The 21,687-nt window shown below is 35.7% G+C and overlaps 1 pseudogene; it reads left to right on the top strand.

The window, feature by feature from the left end:
* The first annotated feature begins 14,685 nt into the window (after positions 1-14,685).
* Positions 14,686-18,914, top strand: LOC127081514 (plasma membrane ATPase 1-like; annotated as a pseudogene).
* Positions 18,915-21,687: the final 2,773 nt, after the last annotated feature.

Here is a 21,687-nt window from a genome sequence, read left to right as displayed (position 1 = left end):
CCCCTTACCCAGATCTCTGACATTTTTATTAGTTTTTGATTTGATTAAACTTCTCGGTTTTTATTCGCTTTCTAACCTTTCCTTTGGATAAATAGAAGTGCGGCGGCGACTCGAATTGTATGATTTACTTTTGATTTAGTCAATAAATCTAAAGGTAATGAATACCCCGCTACACCCCATAATAGGAATTAGCTACTCGCACCTGATCCATCAACATAGGATCGAGGCTCACAAAAACTCGTTACCATTACCATATGTAACACTTCAATAATCCCTCATAATATGAATTAACTACTCGCACCCGATCGATCACCATAATACATGAATCTCAAACAACATGCATCAACACATCAAGATTCACCAAAAGGATCCCCACACACATATCATCATTTATGTATCACATCATTCATCATGCAACAATCAATTCATGTTACCATGTCAATAATATCAATAAACAACAGCAACTCATCAACACTTTAACATCGTTATCATAACATCGTCGACATAAGAATATCATATACATAAAAACAAGTAACATCATTCGTACAACACCACAATCATAATCATGCTTAATTAATTATTTAACAACATCATGTAAATATTTCATCATAATACAACAACCCCTGTAATTAAATACTCATATTATCACAATTCATTCAGCTCCTAAAAAAGATTCATCAGATACTAATTTGTGCTAACTTTCCAACGCTTTGAACGACACTCGATTTGGAGTTACGGATCCAAAGTTATGATCAAAATAATTTTGACCAAAAACTTGAATAACAACTCCTGTGCTGAGTTCAAAATTCATTATATAATCATCATATAACAACTATCATAGCATCATAGTTCAAAATTATGAATCAAAACACCCAACCCTAAGGAGGTTAAGGGTTCCTCCATTCTACCCTTCCATCACACCCCTTATTATTGAAATAATTTCCCACCCTTACATCAATCTTTAGCAGAAATTCAGTTTTTGATGTGTTCTTCCTTCCTAAAGCTCTTCAATGGAGTCCTTCCTATGCCCTAACTTTTGTCTCCTTCTCTTCTCACTAAATTCTGAATTTTTTATATGTAAAAACTCTCCAATCTCTTACTAACCTTTTTATCATTAACCTAATTTTTCTTAATTATAAATTTCCAACATTACCCTTATTTAACCTCTTATTAACCGCTATGCCCTTCTTGACTCTAATTTCATTTTAATAAAAATAATACTAATAATATTCTCCTTTTATTTATTATTTCATTCAAATAATAACAATTTTTTTAATCCATTAAATAGTTCTAAATGAATCTATCAACCTCTAATTACCTTCCACACTATCTACCTAAGGGTCACCCACCATTGTCGCCCTAAAACATCTCAATTATCACACAAATAATAATTAGATACGCACATCAAATTATAATTAATTAATATAAATAATTTCTAGAAAAACGGGATGTTACATCTCACCCCATTTAAAAAAAAAACTCTCTCAACAAACTTTGACACCTCACTATACATTCCGCTCACCAAACTTTTCCATAAAAAAGGGATCTAGAATTTTCACAATATCTCTATAAAGAACAAAATATGCATAGAAAGAGTGAACCACAAAAAAATCACACGGAAAAAACCATTCATAATCCTCCTCTTTCATACTACATAACCTTCATCCTTCTTAAACCTCTCATCCAACTACAACACTACATCCTCTTCTTCCATCTTAAACCTTTAATCAACCTAAACCTTTTTATATCATAATTCACATAACTCCACGCCAACCTACACTCTTCTTCAAACACCATGCATAAACCACAAATCACAACCATACTTCACTTCCCCCCACCATTTCAACAAAGTTCATTCAATCATTCAAACCACTTTCCGCAATATCTATCCATAATTCCCTTTATCTCCAACAATCATAACCATTAATAACTCACATCAACTTTCATCCAAATCACCTTCTTACTACCTTCTTTAATGACATACAACAACCATATTCCTCCACACCAAAAAACAACAAACAACAAGACAAGACAAGAAAAAGAGAATGAAATAACTAAAACGAAAATAGAAAGAAGAAGAAGGGGAAGAACTGAGGCCGGTCAGTTTTCGGCCATCCTCTTCAATTCCGACAACCATGTGTTTCATCGGAAAACCAACAATAATCATCAAATTCCGCCACTAATCTCTGCACCGTTGCAGAGAAACCGCTTGCCATCGAAACATCCTGCCGGAATTTGATATGATTTCATGGTTTTTGTGTTTTGAAGATGATTTATATGTTTTTTTATTATGATGTGTTAATATGAGTAAAAGAATGACAAATTGAAATGTGTTAATATTAGTAAAAGAATGAGAGAATGGGAGATTGAGATTTTTTATTATGATGTGTTAATATGAGTAAGAGAATGAGAGAATGAGAGATTGAGATTTCACGTTTTTCATCACCCCTTTATCAATTCAAGATCATTTCACAATCAAATCATTGCATACAACGCAAATGAAATACTTGATCAACATCAAGTTCTTTTCTGCCTAATTTAAGTGTTTTGAAAGCTTTTTCGCAATAAAAATCGGATGAGAAAAGATTAATTGGACGTAATTATCCATCCCAGTTCTCGAGTATTTGGATGATAGCCGTAATTAGCCTACCATTTGAGTACTCGTCTTCCGTTTAAAACACAATAAATAACCGAATCGATTTCATCTTTTTAGTGGATGAAAAAGGATTAGTTGGACGTAGTTATCCATCTTAGTCCCCGAGTATTTGGATGATGGTCGTAATTAGTCTACCGTTCGAATACTTGTCTTCCATTAAGGAAACATGACTTAATTCACCTCACAAACTTCAAAAATAACTTGGACGAAAAATGATTAGTTGAATGTAATTATCCATCCTAGCCCCTTAGTATTTGGATGATGACCATAATTAGTCTACCATTCGAATATTCGTCTTCCACCTAAAATACACTAAACCAATCAAACCTCTTTTCCACCTTAGCGCGGTACAAACCCATTTCATAAACGAAAGATGCTTTGTCCATTCCGAGATGATGCAAACAAAGCCACACTCCTACCATGTACAAGAAGTAAGAACGTTTTCCGCTTGAATGTGATGAGAACATAACCAGATTATGTTTTCCATTATGACGCGATGCAAATTTTCACTTCTCCATGTTTTGGATAGCAAACAATATTTTTCGTTCGAGTGCGACTAAGTAGCTTTCGCTAAAATCGACCAACCAATAAGTATTTTCTACTAAGAACTACGTAACCTTGAGTTCCCTATCACATCTGAGGATATGTAAGAGCGAGATTCAACCTCTCGTCAGTCACCCTAATAAAAAGCTTATTTTTTATTCATTTTTTCTTTCTTTCATGCTTTCAATAACTAGAAGAAAACAAACAAACGAAAGCTAACATTCTCATTCGCAAAGCTGACTAAATGATTTTCGTTGAGTACAACAGATGTGAGGGGTGCTAATACCTTTCTCTCACATAATCGATGTCGGTGTAAGCCCTAGAGGCCAATACTTTTGGTACTTGTATCGAATTATTTATTAATAATAAAAGGCTTTTTCTTTATTATGTTTGTTTAATAAAGTCCCTAGAATAGATAGTCCGTTTAATGTATCAAGTGTGACTTAATCATGAGAGCACATTAAACATAAGGACACTATTCTTAAAGTATCCGTAGTCGAGCTTTATTGTGAAGTGGGATAACATTAAAGCATGAAGACTATTATGTTTATAGACTGATGATCACATCTCATGGATCATGGATAAGGAGTTATCAAGTCTCAAACATAGGTATGAATATTAAGAGTAATATTTATACTGGATTGACCCGCTATGAGAATACTATATAGAATGTTATGCAAAGGGTCATAAGTTATTCTCATGGTGATAATGGTGTATACCACTCTTCGACCTGAAACCACTATGGACCCTAGATGTAGAGTCGAGTGCTTTATTGCTGATCCAACATTGTCCGTAACTGGATAACCATAAAGACAGTTGATGGGTACTCCACAAAGCATGCTAAGGGACATGAGTGACCTAGATGGAATTTGCCCATCCTGCGTAACAGGATAAATGTCTATGGGCCCAATATTGAACTGGACAAGGATGACACGGTCTATGCCTTGTGTTCAATATAGACATAAGGGCAAAAGGGTAATTATACACATAATTATTATCACAGAAGGATTTGTCAGATCACATGACATTTACGTGTCTTGGGTAGCAGTGATGTGTTGCTAGATACCGCTCACTGTTTATTATGTTGAATGCGTGATTTAATATAATTGCCAACGTCGCGAAAACCTACAGGGTCACACATAAAGGACGGATTGATGAGAGATAGAGTAACTAAGGAACACCATAAGGTACGGTGCACTTAAGTGGAATACGAAATATGGTAAGGTACCACACGCTTAAGTGATTTTGGGCATATTATAAGATATGGGCCAAAATACACTTAAGTGGGCTTTTTAGCTTGAAGCTCATACAAGTGGTTCTATAAATAGAACCCTTGGGTAGAAGCATTGTCACTCTTGTATTTTGTTTCTCTCTCTCTCTCACTCAAAGCCTCCATTCATAGCAGCTAGCACTGAGATTGAAGGAATCCGTTCGTATGGACTGAGTAGAGGCGTTGTCATCGTTCAACGTTCGTGATCTTCACAAGAGGTAATAATTCTATCACTGATCATGCCCATTCGTAAGGATCATTAAAGGAGAAATATTTTAAATTCCGCTGCGTTTTGGATCGCCATTCTCCTTCAGTGGTATCAGAGTCACTTACGAAACCATGAATCTGATAATTGTTTATTTTCTGTATTAATACGATTAAAGACAGAATGAATCAAAGATTAAATTGAGATCGATCAAGTTATATATATGATATAAGTAATCCTGATGCAGAATATATTATATATGATATAGTGTTCTTGTTTCGTTCATTCAAACACTCAATGGTTGTTTTCCTTTGAGCGATCAATGGTCGTTTGCTTCTTGATCCGACATTAGTATGGTGAAGCAATGACGTGTTGATCAATCATACTGAATCAACAATCGAGATGTGTTTGACGGTCTGAAATTGGTGCATCAGGGTTAGCGACAGCATAAGGGTTGTGTTGTCAGAGAGTTATGCGATTGGGGTTGTGACTGCACAAGAGTTGTGCTTTCTAAACACTTTTTCGAACAGTGTTAACCGGTTAACGCATATGGTTAACCGGTTAACACGAAACGGAAGAGAGTTTTCTAACAGTTTTTTGAACAGTGTTAACCGGTTAACGTATTTGGTTAACCAGTTAACGTAAAACGAAATACAAATTATGAACAGATTTTCAAACAGTGTTAACCGGTTAACGTATATGGTTAACCGGTTAACGCAAGGCAAAATTCACCTGTTCGGCTAACTCTGCGTAATGTGATCGGTCGTCGAGATTTAATTTGGTTTTAATTGATTAAAAGAATTAAAATTGATAATAATAATAATGTGTTTATTATTGTCTTGTGGTGATCGGTTATGGCCTTAGTTTTCCTTTATTTTCTTTTGGGTTTTAAAATACGACTTGCGTGTCGTGCCTCTCTTTTAATCTCTCAATGTAACTTCTTTTCTCATCTCACTCCCTCGTATGTAAAATGAGTTTCTTTATGTAATGTAATGTTATGAAGAAAGCAAAAAGTCAGTGCCAAAGGAGGACAACCTTGAAGATCTTGATTGGAGAAGCTTAGATCGTTATTAGGTTAGCTTAGATTCTCTCATTGGCTTGGGAGAACAATTGTGCTAGGGGCCATAACTGTTTCATTATATATGCATGTTGATGCATGTGTATGTATGTTGATGCATGTGAGAGACGATTTATATGATAAATAAGCCGTTGAGATCAGAATAATTGCAAATTCCCTCAAATTAAATATTAAGTTTACGCTTTCCAAGTTTTAACACTCATCAAGACTAGTATCAGATAATGTAGGTTTCGCCTACGCGAGGTGCATGTTCTATATTAGTAAGGTGCGATGGGATAATTGTAATATCCAATTGTTAAAACAATGGGTCAAACTTGACTAAACAAATTATAATAAGATTATATATGTTTAGAAGCAAGAGTTGGAAATTATCCATGTGATGGATTGGAATAAGGAGTTATTCACCCAACTAAAATATTCGAGAGTTGTATTAGATACAATTAGAAGGAGTTCCTACCTAAATAACCTAGTTTTGTGTAATCCGCCTACGCGGACTTAGAACGAAGTGAAATATGGATCTCGACCCACTAGAAAATCTTCCAACGGGATTTTTCGAATCAAATGATGAGGGTCATTTGTTTTGAGTAAAATAGTGGGAGCATATTTAATTAAAGGCCTAATTAAATATGTCAATGATACTTATATTTTCATTAATTCTTATGTAGATTACCATGACAACAAACACCTCTAACAACATCTTGCGATCAATCCTTGACAAAGAAAAATTGTCTGGGACAAATTTTCTGGATTGGCACCGAAACCTGAGGATTGTCCTCAAACATGATAAAAAGATGTATGTCTTGGAGAAACCTGTTCCTGAAGAGGAACCTCCTAGTTATGCACCTAAGGTAGAAAGAGATGCTTATAAGAAGCATGTCGATGGTGCCAATGAAACTGCTTGTCTCATGCTAGCTACCATGATATCAGAATTGCAAAAGCAACATGAGAACATGGCAGCGTTCGATATGATCGAACACCTGAAGATGCTCTATCAAGAGCAAGCAAGGCATGAGAGGTTTGAAGTTTCAAAAGCCCTTTTTCAAGGCAAGTTAGCTGAGGGAGCCCCTGTAGGTCCCCATGTGCTCAAGATGATTGGGTATGTGGAAAACCTTGAGAGATTAGGTTTTCCCCTCGGAAAGGAACTTGCGATTGATTTGATCCTGCAATCGTTGCCAGATAGATCCAGTCAATTTGTCCTAAATTTCAATATGAATGATATGGACAAATCTCTTCCTGAACTGCTCGCCATGTTAAGAACTGCTGAACAGAATCTGAAGTCAAAAGGGACGTCCATTCTGATGATCGGAAATGGAAAGAGACAGAACAAAAGGCCCACTAAGCAGGGTGATAAAGGGAAAGGCAAGGAAGTTGCCAAACCCAAACCCACCGTTGCTGCTTTAAAGCCTAGTGGAGGCATAGCAAAAGAAGGCACATGCTTCCATTGCGGTAAGACCGGAAACTGGAAGAGAAACTGCCCAAAGTACCTGGAAGATAAGAAGAATGGAGTAGAGACTTCAACTTCAGGTATTTTTGTTATCGAAATTAATTTATCTACTTCTGCATCATGGGTATTAGATACTGGATGCGGTTCTCACATTTGTACAAATGTGCAGGGACTAAAAAGGAGTAGAGATTTGGCAAAAGGTTAAGTCGACCTACGAGTTGGCAATGGAGCAAAGGTTGCTGCTTTAGCCGTAGGAACTTATGTATTGACTTTACCTAGTGGTTTAATAATTCAGTTAGAGAACTGTTATTATGTACCTGCAATTAGCAGGAATATTATTTCCGTTTCTTGTTTGGACAAGTTTGGTTTTTCATTTATAATAAAGAACAATTGTTGCTCAATTTATTTGAATGATATATTCTATGCTACTGCACAAATGAACAATTGACTATATGTCCTTGATCTTGAAATGCCTATTTATAACATTAATACTAAAAGGATGAAACCTAATGAGTTGAATCCAACTTACCTTTGGCATTGTCGATTAGGCCACATAAATGAGAAACGCATTTCCAAACTCCATAAAGATGGACTCTTGGACTCTTTTGATTATGAATCATATGAGACATGCATATCTTGTTTAATTGGAAAGATGACAAAGTCTCCATTCACAGGAAAAGGTGAAAGAGCTAATGATCTTTTGGCCCTCATACATACTGATGTATGTGGACCACTGAACATACCAGCCAGAGGAGGTTTTCAGTACTTCATCACATTCACTGATGATTTCAGTAGATTTGGTTATGTGTATTTAATGAAACACAAATCAGAGTCCTTTGAAAAGTTCAAGGAATTCAAGAATGAAGTACAAAACCAACTAGGTAAGAATATTAAAACTCTTCGATCAAATCGAGGTGGTGAGTATTTGAGCCTAGAGTTTGATGACCATCTGAAAGAGTGTGGGATCCTATCCCAACTCACTCCTCCTGGAACACCCCAATGGAATGGTGTATCTGAGAGAAGAAATCGAACCCTGTTAGACATGGTCCGATCCATGATGAGTCACGCCGATCTTCCAAACTCCTTTTGGGGACATGCACTGTTGACAGTACCTTACACACTTAACTGTGTTCCATCCAAAAAGGTTGAGAAGACACCATATGAGATATGGAGTGGTAAGAAACCACATATGTCTTACATGAATATTTGGGGTTGCGAAGTTTATGTGAAACGACAAATTTCAACTAAGCTTGAGCCCAAATCTGACAAATGCTTATTTGTGGGGTATCCTCAAGAAACAAGAGGGTATTACTTCTACAATCCTTCTGAGGGCAAAGTGTTTGTCGCTCGAACTGGAGTTTTCCTAGAAAAGGATTTTATTTCTAAAGGAATCAGTGGGAGGAAAGTAGAGCTTGAAGAAATTCAAGAATCACAAAGCATCGATACACCTATGGAGGAATTAGAGAAGGAAACACAAGTGGTTGTGGAAGAGCAACCTGCTCAAGTAGAACAAGACCAGCGTAGGTCAAGTAGGATACGTCACATACCTGAGAGATATGCATATCTCATAACTGATCAAGGTGATGTATTACTCATGGATCAAGATGAGCCTGTGACCTACCAAGAGGCCATAACTGGTCCCGAGTATGAGAAGTGGCTAGAAGCCATGAAATCTGAAATAGATTCCATGTACACAAACCAAGTTTGGACCTTGGTAGAGCCTCCTGTAGGAGTTAACCCTATAGGATGCAAGTGGGTCTTCAAAAAGAAGACTGACATGGATGGTAAGGTACATACCTATAAGGCAAGACTGGATGCAAAAGGATATAAAAAAATTCATGGGGTTGACTATGATGAAACCTTTTCACCAGTTGCAATGCTTAAATCTGTTCGGATTTTACTTGCTATCGCTGCATATCATGATTATGAAATATGGCAGATGGATGTCAAAACTGCATTCCTTAATGGGAATCTTCTTGAGGATGTGTACATGACACAACCTGAAGGATTTAACATACCAGAAGAAGCCCAAAAGATATGTAAGTTACAAAGGTCAATCTATGGATTGAAGCAAGCTTCCAGAAGCTGGAATCTTCGTTTTTATGAAACAGTAAAACAATATGGATTCATCAAGAACGAAGATGAGCCTTGTGTCTACAAGAAGGTTAGTGGGAGCATGATCGTGCTCCTGGTATCATATGTAGATAACATATTACTCATTGGAAACGATGTCCCTACCCTGCAATAAGTAAAGTCTTAGTTAGGGAATTGCTTTTCTATGAAGGACCTAGGTGAAGCAGCCTATATATTAGGAATCAGAATCTATAGAGATAGATCACAAAAAATGCTTGGCCTAAGTCAGAGTACGTACATAGACAAAGTGCTGAGACGCTTTAACATGCATGATTCCAAGAAAGGATTCATACCTATGCAACATGGTCTGTGTCTATCAAAAACACAATCCCCTTCAACTAAGGAAGAAAGGGATCACATGAATAAGATTCGATATGCATCTGCAATAGGATCTATCATGTATGCCATGTTATGTACTCGATCAGATGTCTCGTATGCTTTAAGTGCAACAAGTAGGTACCAATCTGATCCTGGTGATGCCCATTGGGTAGCTGTCAAGAATATCCTTAAGTACTTGAGAAGGACTAAGGACTCATTCTTGATATATGGAGGTCAGGAAGAGTTGGCTGTAATTGGATACACCGATGCCAACTTCCAGACTGATAAGGATGACTTTAGATCGCAATCTGATTATGTGTTTTGCTTAAACGGTGGCGCTGTGAGCTGGAAAAGTTCAAAGCAAGATATAGTTGTTGATTCTACAACCGAGGTCGAGTATATTGCTGCATCAAGTGCAGCAAAGGAAGCTGTTTGGATCAAAAAGTTCATTAGTGAACTTGACATAGTTCCTAGCATTGTGGATCCAATTGGTCTTTATTGTGATAACAATGGTGCTATCGCACAAGCTAAGGAGCCTAGATCTCACCAACGATCCAAACACATACTTAGGCGTTATCACCTCATTCGAGAGATAATAGGTAGAGGAGATGTGAAAATATGTAAAGTACCTACACTTGACAATATTGTTGACCCACTGACAAAGCCTCTTGCGCAGCAGAAGCATGATGGCCATACTAGATCTATGGGCATTAGGGGTATGCCTAATTGGCTCTAGTGCTAGTGGGAGATTGTTGGTGTAAGCCCTAGAGGCCAATACTTTTGGTACTTGTATCGAATTATTTATTAATAATAAAAGGCTTTTTCTTTATTATGTTTGTTTAATAAAGTCCCTGAAATAGATAGTCCATTTAATGTATCAAGTGTGACTTAATCATGAGAGCACATTAAACATAAGGACACTATTCTTAAAGTATCCGTAGTCGAGCTTTATTGTGAAGTGGGATAACATTAAAGCATGGAGACTATTATGTTTATAGACTGATGATCACATCTCATGGATCATGGATAAGGAGTTATCAAGTCTCAAACATAGGTATGAATATTAAGAGTAATATTTATACTGGATTGACCCGCTATGAGAATACTATATAGAATGTTATGCAAAGGGTCATAAGTTATTCTCATGGTGATAATGGTGTATACCACTCTTTGACCTGAAACCACTATGGACCCTAGATGTAGAGTCGAGTGCTTTATTGCTGATCCAACATTGTCCGTAACTGGATAACCATAAAGACAGTTGATGGGTACTCCACAAAGCATGCTAAGGGACATGAGTGACCTAGATGGAATTTGCCCATCCTGCGTAACAGGATAAATGTCTATGGGCCCAATATTGAACTGGACAAGGATGACACAGTCTATGCCTTGTGTTCAATATAGACATAAGGGCAAAAGGGTAATTATACACATAATTATTATCACAGAAGGATTTGTCAGATCACATGACGTTTACGTGTCTTGGGTAGCATTGATGTGTTGCTAGATACCGCTCACTGTTTATTATGTTGAATGCGTGATTTAACATAATTGCCAACGTCGCGAAAACCTACAGGGTCACACACAAAGGACGGATTGATGAGAGATAGAGTAACTAAGGAACACCGTAAGGTACGGTGCACTTAAATGGAATACGAAATATGGTAAGGTACCACACGCTTAAGTGATTTTGGGCATATTATAAGATATGGGCCAAAATACACTTAAGTGGGCTTTTTAGCTTGAAGCCCACACAAGTGGTTCTATAAATAGAACCCTTGGGTAGAAGCATTGTCACTCTTGCATTTCGTTTCTCTCTCTCTCACTCAAAGGCTTCATTCATAGCAGCTAGCACTGAGATTGAAGGAATCCGTTCGTGTGGACTGAGTAGAGGCGTTGTCATCGTTCAACGTTCGTGATCGTCACAAGAGGTAACGATTCTATCACTGATCATGCCCATTCGTAAGGATCATTAAAGGAGAAATATTTTAAATTCCGCTGCGTTTTGGATCGCCATTCTCCTTCAATCGATTCCCGAACACAAATTTGGTTGCGACGACCATCTTCTCTTTCTTTAAGAATTTTATCGATATTTTTTCTTTTCTTTTGGAATAAATAAACTTCGATGACGACTTTGTTATTATTTCAAATTTTTGAACGTTTGAGTATTTTTTCGTGCTGCGACAATCAGCCTTAACTAATCCTTCTTTGTTGTCAATGAGACAATAAATAGATGAGAATAACCGTAAAATGGAGAAGAAGTTGCAAAATACATTGTTATTCTTCAAAATAAACAGTTGGATTTGTGCAAAGAAGAAGCAAGGTTGAAAAATACACAATTTGTAGCATTTAATTTTGACATAGATGCAACGTAACCGTGACTAGGACGAGATGTGGAAAAAATTAATATTATTTAAATTATGAAATCAAAATGAAACTCATGTATAAGATAAAGGATGAAGAGAGATAAGATAAACCTTTAACTTAAAACTACAATACTCATTTTTTGGACACAATGTAATATACTCTTAACTTTCCTCAAACACCTATTTCTAACAATTAACTTTAAATAAACAACTATCTTTAGGTTCTGAAATGGTAAGTGTTCAATATTTTAAAACAAAATGTAGAAAATATTATATTGTTTTATCAAATTAAATTGTTGAACATCAATAAATAAAATATTAAGGGGTTCTTTTAGAGACATTAATGTTTCACTTCAAGGGATATTAAGACTTGTCAAATTTTATGTCACTATAAAAGTCATATAGTATTTACAATTTTAAAATTTTATAGTATGGACTTCTAATTATTATTTAATTATTTTATAATTTGATGCTAGAAGTTTAATACAAATAAAAAAAATTAAAATTAAAATTGATTTAAAATTTGTTTTTATAATTCTAAATGAGATGTTATCAAAGTAACGAGGTTGTTTAATACGACCGATTTCACATTTTATAGAGTCAATGAAGAAAAAATATGATATTTATATATATAAAATGCTTAAATAATTAAATTATATTAAGGAACCTTTTGATTTTTATTTATATATATATTTTTTAAAATAATTTATGAATGTTAAAATTATTATAGTATTTATTTTTAAAATTAAAATCCATTAAAAATTTATAAAAATAAAGTTTTTTTATATGCAGATTTTAATTTTAAAGATTAATATCAAAAAAAAAAATTAACATTTAAACTTTATTTTATGAACAGTTTAACTATTTAAATCTATATAAAATTATAAATTGTCAGGTACTTATTGCACATTTTAAGATTCAATGATAAACTATTTTTTATTGCACAATTTTAAGATTCAATGATAAACTATTTGATTAATTTTTTTATTTGAAGAAATAGCCAATATGAATATTGTTCTATCATAACATAAATATCTTTGTCAAACCCCACATTTTAATAGACAGATTCCCCATAATTAATAGTAATTGACTACTCATCTCTATTTTTCATAATCTCACTGACTTTTCCACTTAGAAAGATAAATCTAGTGAGTCCAAATCTGAAAACTCTTATTATTTAACAAAAACATATTCCTCATTTGCACAATCAAACAATGATTAATATTTTGAAAGTTTTACCAAAAACATGATAAGTACTCTAAAAAAAAGGTGGTTCTATACAATTACACATCATAAATACCAAATATACTTATACCACTTGGTTTCACATGCAATCAACACAATTTTTTTCATTACTTTTATTTTTATTTTATATAAATTTTCTCTCTCAATGGATTGGACCACAACCTCAAGAACACATGCCATGAAAAAAAGGCAAAAACTATACAAGTGACAATGTGACATGAGAAAACAAAATTGTCTTCATCAAAACAACAACATGGTTATCTATTTGATCCACAAAATCTAGCTAATGAGCTTGCAAAAATCCAAACGGGGTCTCCCAAAAGGGGTCATATACTCATTCACTAGTCACCACCACTAAAGAAAGAGTATTTTAATAATATAAGAATATATATTATCCTCTAAAAAAAATATTATGCATTTCAATTTGAACCTCAAACCAACGTGTGAAAATGTCACATTTGTTTTTTTTAAGTAGAATCCAGTTCCACACAAATGACTCAAATAATAACCATCAGTCATCCTCTTCAAGGACAAGGTGATGCACTTAAAACTATTTTGTCTTAATTAGAGGAGAAACATACACTACGCCAAAAAGGTTTTTTAACAGCGCATCTTAGACAGCGCTTTTAAAAGAAAGCGCTGTCTAAGGTTAAAATAAAAATAAAACACGGAAAATGTTCTAAAAAAATAATGAAAGCGCTGTCTAAGGGGGGGTCTTAGACAGCGCTTTTAGAAAGCGCTGTCTAAGACCCCCCCTTAGACAGCGGTTTTAGAAAGCGCTTTTAAATATAGACCTTAGTCAGCGCTTTTGAGAAAGCGCTGTTTAAAGTCTTTCAATTAAAAAAAAAATTAAAACCAAAAGCGCTGTCTAAGGTGGGGGTTTAGAAAGCGCTTTTGGAAAGCGCTGTCTAAGGCATATCTTAGAAAGCGCTGTCTAAGGCATATCTTAGAAAGCGCTTTCCACAAAAGCGCTGTCTAAGGTCTAATTAAAATTAAATTTCAGACTTCTATTTTCGTTCTCAGTTCTTTTTGTTTTCCCTCCTGCGATTAAACCCCTCCAGCGAACCCTAACAGCGAACGAGAATACATTGTAATCATTCGGTTTCAATACCAGAAAGTGTTTGAAGAATCGGTTTCAGAACGTCATTTCTACTGCGGTATGTTCTTCATTTCTGCATTTTTTCATTTCTGATTCAGTTCGTCATTTCTACTGCGTTTTGTTCGTCTTTCACCGTTTCCGAAACCCGCAATACGTGAAACAAATTACACAAAGGTTATTCGTTATCGATTGCATAATTTTGTAATTTTGTAATTAAGGTATGCCCATAATTTTGAAACAAATTATGCCCATTAGGTTCCATAATTTTGTAATTTTAACTCATTTTGATTTAAAGCTCAAAATTGAAGGGGAGCAGAAAATAAAGAAAATGGTGGAAGGGACTATGTCTCTTGATGCTGTTATAAAGGAAGCTGTTGATTTGGTATGTCAAAACATGACACTGATACATGTGTCTGTGTCTGTATTGCGTCGATGTGAAACACTGAGACGTGTCAGACACTATACACACCTTCCATCAGAAGTATTAGACATTTGATAAATTTGGAATTTGTTGTATGTATAGGAGAACATTCCTATTGAAGAGGTATTTGATAATCTAAAATGCACAAAAGAAGGTTTAACCTCTGAGGAAGTACAAGAGAGGCTTGACATGTTTGGATACAATAAACTTGAAGAAAAAAAGGTTAGAATCCTGACTTAAGTGCTTATATAGTTTCTTACCAAATTGTTATGTAACTTTAACTTCTTGTACAGGAAAGTAAAATACTGAAGTTTTTAGGGTTTATGTGGAATCCTTTGTCATGGGTTATGGAAGCTGCTGCTCTCATGGCCATTGCTATGGCACATGGAGGGGTAAGTCTCTTCCTTTTTTTGTTTGTTTTGTTATTTCTCAATGGTTTTCATTATTTCAAATCATACAAAATTAGAATAACTATGAAACTGTACTCTTATAACCTTTGGTTAACTTGATTTGAAAGTTACAAATGTTATTCATTTTACAAAAGGATTATGGAATACATACAAGAAAGATTTTGGTGGTAGAAGTTTGTTAAGGTGAAAAGTCATGTTTGAACTTTCAACTAGTGTTTTTAAAACCAGACCGTCCAGTTTAACTGGTTGAACTAAGAACCGATTAGTCCGTCTGCTGGTTCAATCAGTGTGTTTCAACTTATTGAACCATTATCTAGAAGTCTCACCGCTAGATCTTCGGTCCTGGTTTTAAAACAATGGTTTTTAATATCAACCGGTTTAATATAACAACGCTTTGATTATGCAGGGAAAGCGAGGAGATTATCAAGATTTTGTTGGCATAATTATTTTGCTAATTATAAACTCAACCATAAGTTTCATAGAAGAAAATAATGCTGGTAATGCAGCTGCTGCCCTTATGGCAAGATTGGCTCCAAAAGCAAAGGTTCTTCTTCTTCTTCTCTTATAATCTCTTTGTTATCTTGTCTTGCTCATAGTTTCTTTGATTTCTAATTATATTTGATTAATAGGTACTTCGTGACGGAAAATGGAGCGAAGAAGATGCTTCGGTATTGGTCCCTGGAGACATAGTTAGCATCAAGCTAGGGGACATCATTCCTGCCGACGCACGTCTCCTTGAAGGTGACCCTTTGAAGATTGATCAGGTAAAATCTATAAAGTACTTTGAAATTACTGATGCATGATTCAAGCGTCACAACGAATAATATCTTCCACGAGTTTATTGATGTTGATATCAGATTCTAGATTTCTTGTAATTGAAGTTATGTTTTTGCTGTTTGTACTTTTAGTCTGCTCTTACCGGAGAGTCACTCCCTGTGACTAAACATCCCGGAGAAGGAGTATATTCTGGTTCAACTTGCAAGCAAGGAGAAATTGAAGTCGTAGTCATAGCAACTGGAGTTCACACATTTTTCGGAAAGGCAGCTCATCTCGTCGAAAACACAACACACGTTGGACATTTCCAACAGGTACATAATATACTAAATAATGTATCGCAGACAAAAGCGATTTGTTCAAATTCCACTATACTTACATTGTTATAGCCACTATTTGACATCACCGAATGTTGTGATAGTAATGCTCACTGCGTGACAAATATTATTACAGGTTTTGACATCTATTGGAAATTTCTGCATCTGTTCAATTGCTATTGGAATGATTATTGAAATCATTGTGATATACGGCGTCCACGGATATGGTTACAGAAACGGTATTGATAACCTTCTAGTGCTACTAATTGGAGGAATCCCTATTGCAATGCCAACTGTTCTTTCAGTTACAATGGCTATTGGCTCACATAAGTTATCTCAGCAGGTTTGCAATTAGTACATTGATTATTCCAACATTTCAGTAGCTTTTTAAAGATGTTGTCAAGTTTTGATCATATGCATCATTGTTGCAGGGTGCTATAACAAAGAGAATGACTGCTATTGAAGAAATGGCCGGAATGGATGTGTTATGCAGTGACAAAACAGGCACATTAACTCTTAACAAGCTTACAGTGGACAAGGAAATGATTGAGGTTTTAATCTTATTCTTTCTAAAGATAAAATAGAACATCGCAATTACAGACTCTTCAAAGTTTGTTTTCCATCATGTTGTGTAGTTGAAATTTGGTTAGTCTACTAATAGTCCTTTGGTTTCGCAAGGCACGAGCTGGAATAAAAGAAGTTCATTTCCTTCCGTTTAATCCAACTGATAAAAGAACTGCCCTTACATACATTGATGGTGCTGGTAATATGCACAGGGTTAGCAAAGGTGCACCAGAGCAGGTAATACATAATTCATTCTCGCTTTTCAAGAACCACGCAACCTACCGATCATTGATAAACTTTTCTCATATACTGTGTAGATTCTCAATCTTGCACAAAACAAGGCAGAAATCGAACGGAAGGTTCATGCGATGATTGACAAGTTTGCAGAACGTGGACTTCGTTCTCTTGGGATTGCAAGACAGGTTTATTTCCCTCTTACGAATTCTTCATAATCGGATAAGTCAATTATCATGTATTCTTTCCTTAGCACCGAAGTTTTTTTTTTCATATAGGAAGTACCGGAGGGAAGTAAGGAAAGTGCAGGAGGACCATGGGAGTTTGTTGCTCTTCTCCCTCTTTTTGACCCTCCGAGACATGATAGCGCAGAAACAATCAGAAGAGCTCTTGATCTTGGCGTTAGTGTCAAAATGATCACTGGTACGTTGTATCACAGTACCACCGTCATTTGAAATTGAGTCAATGATTTTATATAATGCAAACTATACTCATGCTACAAAAAAAACTTTCAGGTGATCAACTCGCAATAGGTAAGGAAACGGGAAGGCGTCTAGGGATGGGGACTAACATGTATCCTTCTTCATCACTGCTCAGTGAAAATAAAGATCAATTAGGTGCTGTTTCCATTGATGATCTCATTGAGAAAGCTGACGGTTTTGCTGGTAAAAAGCGTTGTCTAAGGGGGGGGATTAGAAAGCGCTTTAGGCAAAAGCGCTGTCTAGGGGGGGGGGGGGGCTTAGACAGCGCTTTTTGAAAAGCGCTGTCTAAGGTATACCTAAAAAAATTAAAATAGGAGGGTCTTAGAAAGCGCTTTTGGCCAAAGCGCTGTCTAAGGGGGTGGGGCTTAGACAGCGCTTTTCAAAAGCGCTGTCTAAGGTATACCTAAAAAATTTAAAATAAGAGGGTCTTATAAAGCGCTTTTGGCCAAAGCGCTGTCTAAGGGGGGGGGGGGGGGGGGGGGCTTAGACAGCGCTTTTAAGATTTAAAAAAGCGCTTTCTAAACCTTTAGCAGCGGAGGTTTAGACAGCGCTTTAAAGCGTTGTCTAAGGCTAAAAAAAGCGCTGTCTAAGGTCTTGTTTGTTGTAGTGATATTTGAACTTATCATCGGTCTTTTCTCTAATCGTAAAATTCCATACAAACATCATGAGCATTTGTGACAACATCTTTTTTTGTGTGAAGAATTTCATACTAACAACATATAGAATCATCAGAATCAATGTTTGAGATTCAGAAAGGAAATAAATATTAAAATCATATCCACTTTTCTTTCTCTTTGTCATCAATAAAAAATAAAATGCAATAAAAAATAAAATGCAGAAAGATAGAGACAAAGTAATAACACAAAAGAAGTTTCATTTCAACTAAAATAGTTAAATTTAAAGATACAAAACAAAAACTTAAAAGAAAAAACAAGAAAATAACTAGTTTTTAAAAGAGTTTCTAAGGTGGGGGTGACAATCTAGACAAAATGGCATGAAGCATTCCCTCAATCTTGGTGTTAGTTTCGACATGTTCCTTGAACATTTCATCCTGCTTGTCCAAGTGAGATCTAACAACTTGATTCTCATTCTCCAGTTCTTGCAGAGTCTTCAACACTAGGGGAATGGGTTCAGAACCAGAGTCTTCAACATCCATGAATGGTTTTATTCCAGATATAGTTGTTATTTCAAATACAGGTGAAGGAGTGACCAAAACATCAACTTCCACTTCAAAAGTGATAGATTCTGGAACCGTATTTTCTAGAGGGGGAAGAGCTCTTAGAGGAGATCTTGGAGAAAATAATTCCACGAGTGGCTATAAAACCCCAGACAACTTGTCATGGAATCTTCTATGAGAAGTTGTATAACAAAGTTCCTTCATCTCCCAGGAGCGTGATTTCATCCATATTCTGAAATCAACCCAGATGGCATCACTCTAAGCAGGATTGACATAATTTATGTAATCGTATACTACATAATGTATACACTCATTTGCCTCTAATTCTAATTGTCGAACAAAATCATTATTCTCCTCAGGGTCTATGATCGGGTGAGGTTCAGGTTCAGATTCTATTTCGGTATCAGATGAGATGTCTATGGGTTGGTAAGAAGAATCATAAGTTAAAGGTTCATTGTCTCTGATACTTTCTATGAAAGTATCAAAGACTGGTTCATCTATATGGTTAGGTTGAGGGGGTGGAGATGGTGGTGTTGGTGTTTCTTCTAGGAAGGCACGCATTTCAGGGATGGTGAGTATGATTGAAGAGGGTGTGGAAAATATTGAATCAGAAGAGTAGTCTTATGGTTGATTAGGTTGAGGGTCAGTGGTGATTGGTTCAGTAGTTGGTGGTGATGTTGGTTTAGATGGTTGTTAAATTGTGATAGTGGGGGTTTGTTCGGGTGTGGTGTTTTCATTTGGATTCAAAATTTGGGAGATAAATTTGGTGGTATTTGGGGTGGATTAATTTTTGTGGTCACTAGAACAGTAGTTGTTGTTATTGTTTCAGAAAGAATTGGAACAATAATAATGATGGTTGATTCATTAATTGTTGGAATTGGTATTGGGATTGTTAAAGAAACTGTTGGTTGTTTTGAAATAAGTGTTGTTATGGTTCCAAAAGGAATGTAGAGAGATGGTGGTGGAATTGGTTGCAGAGGAGTATATGAAATAGAAAAAGCAGAACTGACATAATTAAATGGAGTGTCAGTCATAAGGGACTTACCATGAGGTCTAGAAAGAGGAGTAGTCACTTCAGAAGGCCTAACAGTCTCAGAGCTGATAACTTCCTCTTCTGGTCCCATTGTATCTCTCAGAATCTCAGAAGTTCTAGCAATCTTGGTAGGGGGTCTGGAAAATCCAGAAGGTTCGTCATCAATAGACTTTGACTTCCTCTTTCTCTTAAGAGAGTACACATCAGGAGGATGATTTGGGACATAAGAATAAGCAACTGGAGTGACACCGGTGGCCAAGCAATCAACACTGTAGGATTCTCGAAGTTCTATGGGATCTTCCTTGGTGAAGATTGGATAGTCATCCACTGGAATTCTTCTGGCACCAACAGTCTTCTTATCCAGAAGTTCTGAAGGGCCAATGACTGTTGTGATAAAGGAGATATTCTTTAAATTACTTCCATTGAAGGCCTTGCCAACATCAAATTCTACTTCCTTTGATAAACATACTTCCATCAGCATTTGAAATAGCTTGCTTTCAAATAGAATATTATAAATCAATCTTCCTAGAGGTACCCCCTTTTTGGGCTTTAGTGAATCATTTCTTGATTCTCTTCCAGTTCCTTCAGATACTTGAAGATTATGGAAGACAAATTCATCTTGATTCCAAATGATAGATAGTATAACATGTACTTCTGATCTATGTTGATGTAGTCATAAGAATTTGTTAAGGGTCTATAATTAATGCACCCCAGAAGAATCTTAAACCAAACCCTAAGATGTTTATGAAGATTCTTAGCATTGGAGGAATTCTTCCCATCCTAGAAAATAAATTTTGCAATTTCATGCATTCTTACCTTCTTATCAGGAATCTCAAAGCATCTCTTCCCAGATCCATCATGGTGGAGAAGTTTAGCTATTGACTGCTCAGAAATAGAGATTTTTTCCCTAACACGAACGAAGTAATTTAAAGATTTGTGGTAGTAGAAAAATCCAAAATTGCTTCACTAACTCAGTATAAACAAATCTTTTGAGAAGTTCAGAGTAACCTTCCCATACCGGAGTCTTAACTTCTTCAGTCAACTCAAAATCATTAACCTTGATATTTTCAAAATCAATAAGAAGTTCACATAGAACTTATAACTGCGTGACTGGAGAAGAAGGAGTAAGCTCCTGAATTCCTTCTTTCATATGATCTTGTTGTTGAGGTTGTTCTTGTTCTTGAGAAGCCTGTGTAGATTTTTGAGCTTGTTGATGAGATTCAACCATGATGATGATAAATAATAAGGTTTAGGGTTGCAAATAAATATTTGGTTTGAAAGAGATAAAGTGTAGGAGAAATGTAGCGTAAGTGTGTGAAATGTGAGTGAAGTGGGTTTTATAAAGGTTGTGCAATCATGACAAAATCTTGAACAGTGGAAAATAATGATAAAGGGGAAACCATAAAGAGATTTTACTTAATTCTAAGAAATCTCTTCACCCAATGTGTCACTTAGCCGTTTAGAAGTTGTAGTGGTAAATTCATGATTATCAAGCTATGGATAGGCTAGACATCAATAAAATCAGAGTCGCCATCGCGCTTTTATTGTTTCCAAGGGAAAGGGGAAAAGTACGAACAAAACTCAAAAGTAAGAAGTTTTCATATCAAAACTAATAAAATGTCAGAGATTACAGGTAAAGGGGTTGGTTACACAGAGGGAAGGTGTTAGCACCCAAAGTGTCCTAGGTACTCATAGGGAGCCCTTTTTTGTGTGCATATGTGTTTTGTACAAAATGATGTTTACAAACAAATAGAATGGGGGGATGAGAAAAGAATACATTAATTATATTTTTGTGTTTGACAAGACCTTCGAACTTGTGCCTACGTACCAACATAAAAATGAGGGATCAAAATCTCGTAGTTCATGATACAAATTTCAAAATGGATGCATTGCTTTTAACAAAATTTAAGTTTGAAAG

Source organism: Lathyrus oleraceus, chromosome 5 (genome assembly GCF_024323335.1).
Source record: "Lathyrus oleraceus cultivar Zhongwan6 chromosome 5, CAAS_Psat_ZW6_1.0, whole genome shotgun sequence".
Lineage (NCBI taxonomy): Eukaryota > Viridiplantae > Streptophyta > Magnoliopsida > Fabales > Fabaceae > Lathyrus > Lathyrus oleraceus.
Note: the sequence above shows the minus strand (reverse complement) of the source record. Positions and strands in the feature narration are given on the sequence as shown.